This window comes from Bison bison, unplaced genomic scaffold (assembly GCF_000754665.1).
Source record: "Bison bison bison isolate TAMUID 2011002044 unplaced genomic scaffold, Bison_UMD1.0 scf7180017864471, whole genome shotgun sequence".
NCBI lineage: Eukaryota > Metazoa > Chordata > Mammalia > Artiodactyla > Bovidae > Bison > Bison bison.
This window is the reverse complement of record NW_011495032.1, coordinates 5644613-5654456: the sequence shown is the minus strand read 5'-3', so window position 1 is coordinate 5654456 and position 9844 is coordinate 5644613. Positions and strand designations below refer to the sequence as shown.

The 9844-nt window shown below is 40.6% G+C and overlaps 1 protein-coding gene across 1 annotated transcript in view; it reads right to left on the bottom strand.

Annotated features, from left to right (window-relative positions):
• PTPN4 (protein tyrosine phosphatase, non-receptor type 4 (megakaryocyte)) overlaps positions 1-9844 on the bottom strand; it is a 212308-nt gene that overhangs the window by 191611 nt on the left and 10853 nt on the right. The window lies entirely within an intron of this gene.

Sequence of the window (9844 nt, the reverse complement as noted above, 5' to 3'; positions counted from 1 at the left end):
GCCCGGAGCTGGGGCCGCGACCACGGGAGGCGATCTCGCGAGAGGTGAGGCCAAGCCCCCTCCCCGCCGGCGCGGGCTGGAAGCGGCCCCACCAGCGGGAGCGCGGGGGACGCGCAGGTGCGAAGGAGGAGGGACCTGGGCGGGTGGGAGGGACTAGGAGGGGCGGGGCGCTGTGGCTCCGCGGTGATTGGTTACTGAAACTGGGACCGTCCCCCCCGCTGGACCTAGAGACATGAGGGACCCCACAGAGGGGGAAAAAACCTCAGTTTAAAGTGGGAAACCGGACCTTTTGGCCCCAGGTTGTCCCAACTTCAGTGCTGAAAAAGGATACAGGTTTTAGGGTGCAGATTTGAATGATTTCCTCCCCCAAATATAGACCCTGAAACAAAGAACAAATAACGTTCATTTATAGCCTTTGAGTGCCTCTATGTGCCAGGAACGGTGTGCTGTTAAATATGAAATTAATTCATGCTAACCAAGTGTATGAATCGGTTATTACCAGGCTGGGGTTTTTAGCCAGGTATTCTAAAATCTTTTTGATGATACAAACTTACTGGCGGTGAGACAAATATGTGGGCTGGATAATAGTGGAAATTATGGCGGGAGGAATTTTTGCATTCATTTTTGTCAGAGTCCTCTTCTGTCATCAGATACCTTCTTGCTCTTCCTTGCTCTTAGCTTCAGGACTCCACCAGAGCTGTCCTTTCTGAAACATTCTTTCAAAAATCACTTTCCCTCCAACCCGACAAAAGGCCTATTTACTAATCAGGGATGGTTTTTGCAAGCTAAAACCTTGCAGATCTGTACAGATCTATGAAATCTGCAGTTTCTAGGGACTCTCTTCTCCCTTTCACCTGGCTCAGTTTTTCTGTTTGAAAAAGACAACCCATCAGTCCATGTTGTTCTGACTTTCCTTCCCACAGCTTGGTTCCAGCCAGGTTCCTTCCTCCTTCCCAGACAGGTTCTCCGGCCTCTGTGTCTCCGTTCTCTGTGCCTTTATTCATACTGTTCCCTCTGCTGAAATGCTCTTCCCTTCACCTTCATCCTGTCTACACTCAGTCATCCTCCAATAATGGATCTTACTTCTACCACAAGTAAGAATTTCTTCCTCTTTGACATGATACTTTTAGGTTTATACCTCCCTTTTCTTACAGTGTTCTTTTTATTATAGGATACTTATCCCTGTGCGGGTTTTATCGCCACTATCCATGGGGAGCTACTGGAGTCAAGGATCTTGTCTTGGTCATCGCTGTATCCCCTCTCATGCCGGGAGACAGTGACATTGCCCGGTGTCAAAAGAGTTTGTTAAGAGAATGAAATGCTTAAATCTTTAATTGGTGGGATTTGGAGAAGGTACTTGAGATAGACTGGTCTCTTACTGAGCTCCAAATCTAGTAAATTGCTGTGACTCTGAGTGACACTCACCTGATTTGAATTTGTCTTTGTTAATGTCCTGTAGAGCTTTGTAACTAGCCCTCCAGCTAACCTTCATATCTCCAGACCTTCTCCCTCAGCCCATTCTGCCTACCCTCATCTATAAAGCACAGTGACCTTCTATACAAATAGAAATCTTGATTGTAATATAACTGGAGCCTCAAGATTGGAGAGGCAGGAGGGCGATGCCCTTTGTTTTAGAAAACTCCACAGGATGAGTCCTTTAGGTAAATGGACTATCTATCTACTATTCTTTAGGAAAACTGTGAAGTCACTTTTTAAAAATTGAGTTATAATTCATATACTACAGTGCTTATCTGCAAAGTTGTACAGCCATCACCTCTACCTAATTATGGAATATTTTCATCAGCCCCAAATGAAATTCCATACCCATTAGCAGTCACTCCTCATTCCCTCCTCCCCTAGCCCCTGACAACCACTAATCTACTTTCTGCCTATAGGTATTCACCTACTCTGGGCATTTCATATACATTGAATCATACCATCTGCAAATTCTCTATCAAAATGGATAAATGTGGGACTTCCCTGGTGGTCCAGTGGCTAAGACTCTGTGCTCTCAGTGCAGGGGGCCCAGGTTTGATCCCTGATCAGGGAGCTAGATCCCACATGCTACAACTAAGACCCAGAGCAGCCAAATAAATAAATAAATAAATTTTTTTAAAGGATAAATGTTTGTTTATATTTAAAATTATAATCTTTAAAAAAATTAATCAATGCCTATTCTGGATAATTTTGATGACCACCTTGTCATCAAATACTGGCATTTGATTTTGTATTTGGCACCAAGAATTATATCTTGCGTTTTCTTGAGCTAATGAGAAAAAAATAGAATACTCTTTGTAGACACGACAGCCTTCTAACTAGGAGGTGGTCAAATGTCCTCATGGTTCAGTTCAGTTCAATTCAGTCATTCAGTCGTGTCTGACTCTTTGCAACCCCATGGACAACAGCACACCAAGCCTCCCTGTCCATCATCAATGCCCGGAGTTTACTCAAACTCATGTCCAACAAGTCGGTGATGCTATCCAACCATCTCATCCTCTGTCATCCCCTTCTCCTCCCATCTTCAATCTTTCCCAACAACAGGGTCTTTTCAAATGAGTCAGTTCTTTTGCATCAGGTGGCCAAAGTATTGGAGTTTCAGCTTCAGCATCAGCCCTTCTAATGAATATTCAGGACTGATTTCCTTTAGGATGGACTGGTTGGATCTCCATGCAGTCCAAGGGACTCTCAAGAGTCTTCTCCAACACCACAGTTTAAAAGCATCAATTCTTCGGCTCTCAGCTTTCTTTATAGTCCAACTCTCACATCCATACCTGACTACTGGAAAAACCATAGCTTTGACTAGATGGACCTTAGTTGGCAAACTAATGTCTCTGCTTTTTAATATGCTGTCTAAGTTGGTCATAACTTCTCTTCCAAGGAGCAAGTATCTTTTAATTTCATGGCTGCAGTCAAGATCTGCAGTGATTCTGGAGCCCAAAAAGATAATGTCTGACACTGTTTCCACTGTTTCCCCATCTATTTCCCATGAAGTGATGGGACCAGATGCCATGATCTTCGTTTTCTGAATGTTGAGTTTTAAGCCAACTTTTTCACTCTCCTCTTTCACTTTCATCAAGAGGCTCTTTAGTTTATCTTCGCTTTCTCCCATAAGGGTGGTGTCATCTGCATATCTGAGGTTATTCATATTCCTCATGGTACACTGTGCAAAAGTTTCACAGAAATTCATGCCTAAAAAAGCCAATACCATTGGGGCAGAAGGATAAATTAGGAGGTGGGGATTAACACATACACACTACTATACATATAAGAGATAAACAACAAGGTCCTACTGTAAGGCACAAGAAACTATACTCAATACTCTGTAATAACCTATATGGGAAAAGAACCTGAAAAGGATATGCAAATATGTATAACTAAATCAGTTTGCTGTACACCTGAAACTAAAACAACGTTGTAAATCAACTATACTTCAGTATAAAAATAAAAAATTAAAAAAAAAATAGACCCTATAACAGCAGTGAGTTTCATAGTCTCATTACAAAAAAAAATTAATTTCAGCAAAACATCATTTACATTACATACTTAACATTAATTGAATTTTTAACTTTATTAATCAAAGGTTCAAAATTGTCATTTTATAGATGTAGAAGGGCTATGAGAATGAGGACTTTATACCTAATATTATGTTTACACAAAACAAAGAAACATAATCTAAATAATTTAATATTACATTGAGAGTTAGCAAGTTTTTATTTTCAGTTCAAAGTGGCAGCAAACATTCCTAGATATTGGCAGACAATGCTGTTGACTGTGACTTTTCCCCTTTGTCTGTGCCTGCTCTTGGCTGTGCTTTGGGAGTGAAGAGCAAGGGTTGTGTCCACACTTGGAGGGTGTTGGCAGAAGGGACTGGCCTCGCACTGTGTGACTGACTCCCAACCCCGGGTAGCTATAGCCAGAATGGAAAAGGCATCCGTTCTAGCTTGTGCAGCCAAGCCAGGCTGCCTGTGCTGAGGCAGTGACCTCTGGCAGTTGCAAGGCAGCAGAGAAGGAGCTTTGATCAGGCCCTGTGGCCAACTCACCAGCCACTGTCTCCCCCGACCCCAGCCTCCCTATCACCAACTTAGGAGGACCCCTTTGGAAGAATGATAAACTCTTGGGTCACTGGGGACTTCTGAGGAGGACAACATCTCAGGAAGCTGGACTGGGCTTGCTGGGTGGAAATCAGAGTGGTATGAATTTTAACATTAAAAACACGTGACTTAAAGTGACCCGGTTTTGTCACCTAAGCTGGTGAGGTGGGTCATACAAGGAAAACAGGGTTTCAAACACCTGGTTTCTGACATGTGACCTTAACTGAATATCTGTCTGCCTTAGCTGGATTAATTTCATTCTTTCATCTGTCTGGAATCTTCAGACATAACTTGAAGCAAAGCAAAACAAGACAAACAAATTCAGACTTAAACCTTTGAAGTGTCATACATTTTCCCAAGAAGTTTAGAATTCTATGGCTTGGGCTTGCTTTAATCGTAGCTCCTTTGCAGCTCAGTGTTCTGTGATAACCTAAATGGGTGGTATGAGGGGTAGGGGTGGGGGCAGTGGGAGGCAAGTTCAAGAGGGAGGGGATATAAGTATACACATAGCTGATTTACTTTGTTGTACAGCAGAAACTAACACAACATTGTAAAGCAATTATACTCCAGTAAAAAAAAAAAAAAAGAAAAAACCCGTAGAGCTCCTTTGAATGTACTTTTTAAAAATAGGTATTTATTTTTAAAAATTACATAACATGTATGTCTAAGGCAGGTGACCCAGTTTGGTCACTCTTTAGATATAACCTGCTTCCTCTTCACTTGCCAGAAATTCTTTCTTATTCTTTCTTTTCTTCTTCCTTTCCTCCTTTCCTTCCTTCCTTTTTTTCCCCATGTTTTCTTTCTCAATCTTTTTCCCTCCTTCCTTCCTTCTTCCCCTTCTCTTTCTTTCTCCCTCCCTTCCTTCCTTTCTATAGCAGGAAAAGATCCACGTTAGCAATCCCTGGGATCAAGAACTATACAGAAAAATGTAAAATTTTTAAAATCAAAGACTTCCTCCTACTTCCAGCTCCAGAGTCCAAAGGTAAGCAGTATTCACAACTTCTTGAGTGTGCTTCCAGAATTTTCTCTGCATTTGTAAGCTTAATATCTTTTCCCCCTAACTACAATCAATGTCTTTTTTCCATACTTACTATATTTTACTTACAAATGTTCTTAATAGAACATATGGATATACGTCATTCTTTCAAAGGGCTGTATCATAGTGTATTTAATCTTCTCTATTGGGCATTTAGGGACTTCCCTGGTGGTCTAGTGGTTAAGACTACAAGTTCCTAATGCAGAGGGGCACAGGTTCAAGGAACTAGGATCCAGCATAGTCAAAAATGAAGGTGGGGAGCATTTAGGCCATTTCTGGTTCTTTGCTATGACATACAATGCTGTAAAGTACATTTTCATGACAAAGCTTTGTACATAAATAAAAGCATTTATTTCAAATTTCTGGAAATACAATTGTTGGCTTGAAGTATCTGAGTATGTTCAATTTTGACAAGTATTGCCAACTTGATTACGAGTTGCACCCATCAACTATGTGTGAGTTATCATTAATCTCTTTATCATTTCTAGGTTTTGTGTTCTCCTCAGTCCAAAATAAACAACAACAAAAGAAAAGAAAACATTTTCTTCTACTACTTTTAGGTTTTTTTTTTTAATACTTAAGTCTTGACCCATCCAGAAATAATTCTGGTGTAAGGAAATAGGGATCCTGCTTAATTTTGGGGGGTGAGGTGGGGCATCCTGCTTAATTTTTTAATGGTTTTCTAGCTGTCTCACTATTACCTTGTTGAATAATCCGTTACACACACACACACAAACAGTAAATTTCTTTTCAGATACTAAATTAAAAATTTTGAATTGGTGATTTTTTTAGTTTACTGCACAGAGCTAACTATCTTTCCTCTGTATAAGTTTCCTCTTGATACTATAACAAATTACTGCAACTTTAGTGACTTAAAACACAAAGTTATTAAACTGAAAGTGAAAGTGAAGTCGCTCAGTCATGTCCAACTCTTTGTGACCCTATGGGCTATAGCATACCAGGCTCCTCTGTCCATGGGATTTTCCAGGCAATAGTCCTGGAGTGGATTGCCATTTCCTTCTCCAGGGGATCTTCCCAACCCAGGGATCGAACCCAGGTCTCCCGCATTGTAGACAGATGCTTTACCGTCTGAGCCACCAGGGAAGTTCTGGACATAAGAATTATCTAAAATGGATCAACATGCTCTGTGCCTCTGGAGGGTCCAGGGGAGAATCTTTTCTTGTCTTTTCCAGCTTCTTTTCCAGAAGTCACATGGCCCCTTGGTCCATCTTCACAAGCAGCAGCCTAACATCTTCAGATCTCTGTGTCTTGTTACCTTCTCTGTCTTCTAAAGCCCTTGATAAAGTCTCTTATAGAGACCCTTGTGATTACATTGGATCCACCCACACAACACAAGACCATCTCCCCATCTCAAGAGCCTTCATTTAATCACATTGGCAAAGTCTCTTTCACCATGTCAGCTATGTATTGAGACAGTGACCCTGTGCATGAGGTTGTGATCATCTTTGAAAACTATTACTCTATGAGTCACCATGTCTAATATCAAACTTTTAAGCTATTAGAGTTTCTAATAAGTTATAATATCTGAAAGCATGAATTTCTTCTAACTTTTCTCCAAAATGAACATACTTTTACTTGTATGATTTTAAAATATTTGAGCCCCCTAGAAGACCTAAATAGACATTTCTTCAAAGAAGACATACAGGTGAAAAGATGCTCAATGTCACTAATTATTAGAGAAATGCAAATCAAAATTACAATGAAGATACTGCCTCACACCAGTCAGAACAGCCATCATTAAAAAGTCTACAGACAATAAATGCCAGAAAGGATGTGGAGGAAAGGGAAACCTCCTACACTGTTGGTGGAAATGTAAACCGGTGCAGCCACTATGGAGTACAGTATGGAGGTTTCTAAAAGCAAAATAAAAATAGAGTCACCATATGATCTGGCAATCCCATTATGGGCATCATGCACCTCCATGTTCATAGCAGGACTATTCACAGAAGCTAAGACATGGAAGAAACTTGAGTGTCCATTGACAGGTGAATGGATAAAGAAGATGTGGTACATATATACCATGGAATACTACTTAGCCATAAAAAAGAATGAGATAATGCCATTTGCAACAACATGGATGGACCTAGAGGTCATCATACTAAGTGAAGTAAGTCAGACAGAGAAAGACAAATATCATATGACATCACTTATATGTGAAATCTAAAATATGACACAAATGAACTTATCTATGAAACAGACTCATAGACATAAAGAACAAACTTGTGTTTGCTGAGGGGGAGAGGGTATGGGGAAGGGAAAGATGGGGAGTTTGAGACCAGCAGGTGCAAACTAGTATGTATACAATGGATAAACAACAAAGTCCCTGCTGTATAGCCCAGGGAACTTTATTCAATATCCTGCAATAAACCATAGTGGAAAAGAATATAAAAAAGAATGTATGTATGTATAACTGAATCACTTTGCTGTACAACAGAAATGAACACATTATAAATCAACTATACTTCAATAAAATAATTTTTTTAAAAGAAAAATAATAAAATATACAAGCCCCAGATCATGACTAAAATATTAAATTGTATTAATAGCATATTGGGTGTGTCTAATTTAAGATCTATATATTATCTGAAAAAAATTATTTGTAGATGTATAGTAGATGTAGGTGAATATAATCTTTATAGGTACATTCATAGGACACTGATCATCCATAAGTCGCTTAACCTATAAGTCTTTTTAATGAAATATTAAAGCAAATTAGTTCTCATAATTTTCATTTATTTAAAAACACATGCATTGCTCACATACTATTTGAGAGTCACTGGTAAAAGGTGGCCTTTGCCCTCAAGGCAAGAATTTTTCATTCTTAGATTGTGACTTATCAGAGGGTTTTGAAATCAATTTAGTGGATTTTGAAAAGACAAATGAACTAGCGTAGACAAGAAAACAGAATGTATCACACAAACTGAAGATAAACATGGGACTGTGAAACTTTCAGTTTATGCTTGTATGTATGTGAATTTTGATGTGAAATCTCTTTCCTATTTTGGATGTGGTGGTCAAAAAGGTATGAGATCCTCTAGTTGAGGGAGAATGAATAAGCACACCAACAATACTAATTAGTCTGAGGCATGCTTTCAGATTAAACCCTATGAGGTGGGGCACCCTGGCTGTGTCACCATTATTTCATCATAGCCTGACCTAATGTCTGAGATATAATCAGCCCTTGGTTATTCTTCTTGAGTCAATGAATGAACGAGGTGGGCCTGGGGTGCCAGGGACAGCAGGAAAGCAGATCGGAGGATGAGAACATTTTGTCCTTACCTGTCCATGGCTCACTCTGAGAGCTGTGGGCTACAGGCACAGGGCCGGAGAGGAAAATGATCCAGTGAGGAATTGAAGGCTGGGCAGCGGGAAGCCTGAGGGACCTTGAGTGACATCTAGTGGCATTTTGGACCAAATGGCAGCCCCAGCCTTAGTGATCTCCCATTAGGTGGAGTATTATTGCATAAACTGCTTTAATGGGGGGAAAAGGGACTCCATTCCTGCATGGAGTGTAGATGAATTTGTAGATGAATCCTGTGGGTTTACTAGGTTTATCTTTTTTTTTTTTTTTTAATATATGCTGGCTTTGTCCAAAGAGGCTTTCACATCACATTAGAAAATCTGGGTTAACATTTGTGCGTTTGTAGTCTGTTACTCAGCACCTGGGACAGCACTTTCAGGTGTGGTTCAGGTGTGTAATAAATGCCTGCTGGTGGCTGGCCGACACGTTTAAACATTCATTCAATCTGCGCTCCTTGATCAGCTATGGCCTACATTAAGGATTCTCATCCCCGGTCACACATTAGAAACATCAAGGGCATTTTTTAATAAATATAGGAGCCTTGCCCTACCCTGACCCCTCCTGCATGCTTACTTAATTGATTGGGGTGGATCCCAGACTTCTCTTTAGATATGGATGTAGGTATTTTTTTCAGCTCCCAGGGTGATCCTACAGTGCAACAGGGTTGAGACCCACAGCTCCCATTTGGACAGGCACTGGAAGTAACAGAACATCGGTGGAAAATGGGACTCCCTGAATCAACGCTTCTCAAACTGCCTGGGGTGGAAGGACTAGTCTTCATGGACCCACGTTTTTTTTAAATACAAATAAAAAGAAATTCTGAGAAAATTAAATGAGACAAAGACATATAATAAAATCCAAGCCCCACTGTTCAGCAGAAATGATTTTCTCTGTTTTATTTCTCTTAAAGGTTTTAACTGCTTAATCTGAATTTCTGTACTTGTGAGCTAGTGACACACCCTCTGCAGGGCAGCACTTTGTCATGCTCTGGATGAAGGTGGGGGCATGAAGAAGACAGGAGATCCAAAAACACACCAGTGCAGTAGTGACAGAACACACAGGTTGTTCTTGTGTATTTGAGCAGGAGGCCTGTGGACACCTCTGCCCCCTCAGTCACAGCCCTGTGGGGCCACAGGGCCAGGGTCCCAGGCCTCAGCTCTCCAGAGCTAAACTCTGATCTTATCAGAACATCCACATGATCAGGCACTTGGTACCACCTATGAGTTAAATGTTTTTTTGCAAACTGGTTTATAAAGCAAATATCACTCTCCTTTTAAAACAAATTTAAAAGCAAATCACTCCCCTTTCCAGGAGCCAGACACTGATGTTTGTTATAAGGATAACCTCCTTCCAGATTGAAGGTCTTCAGGCCCGAGACGATTATTTAGGGAACAG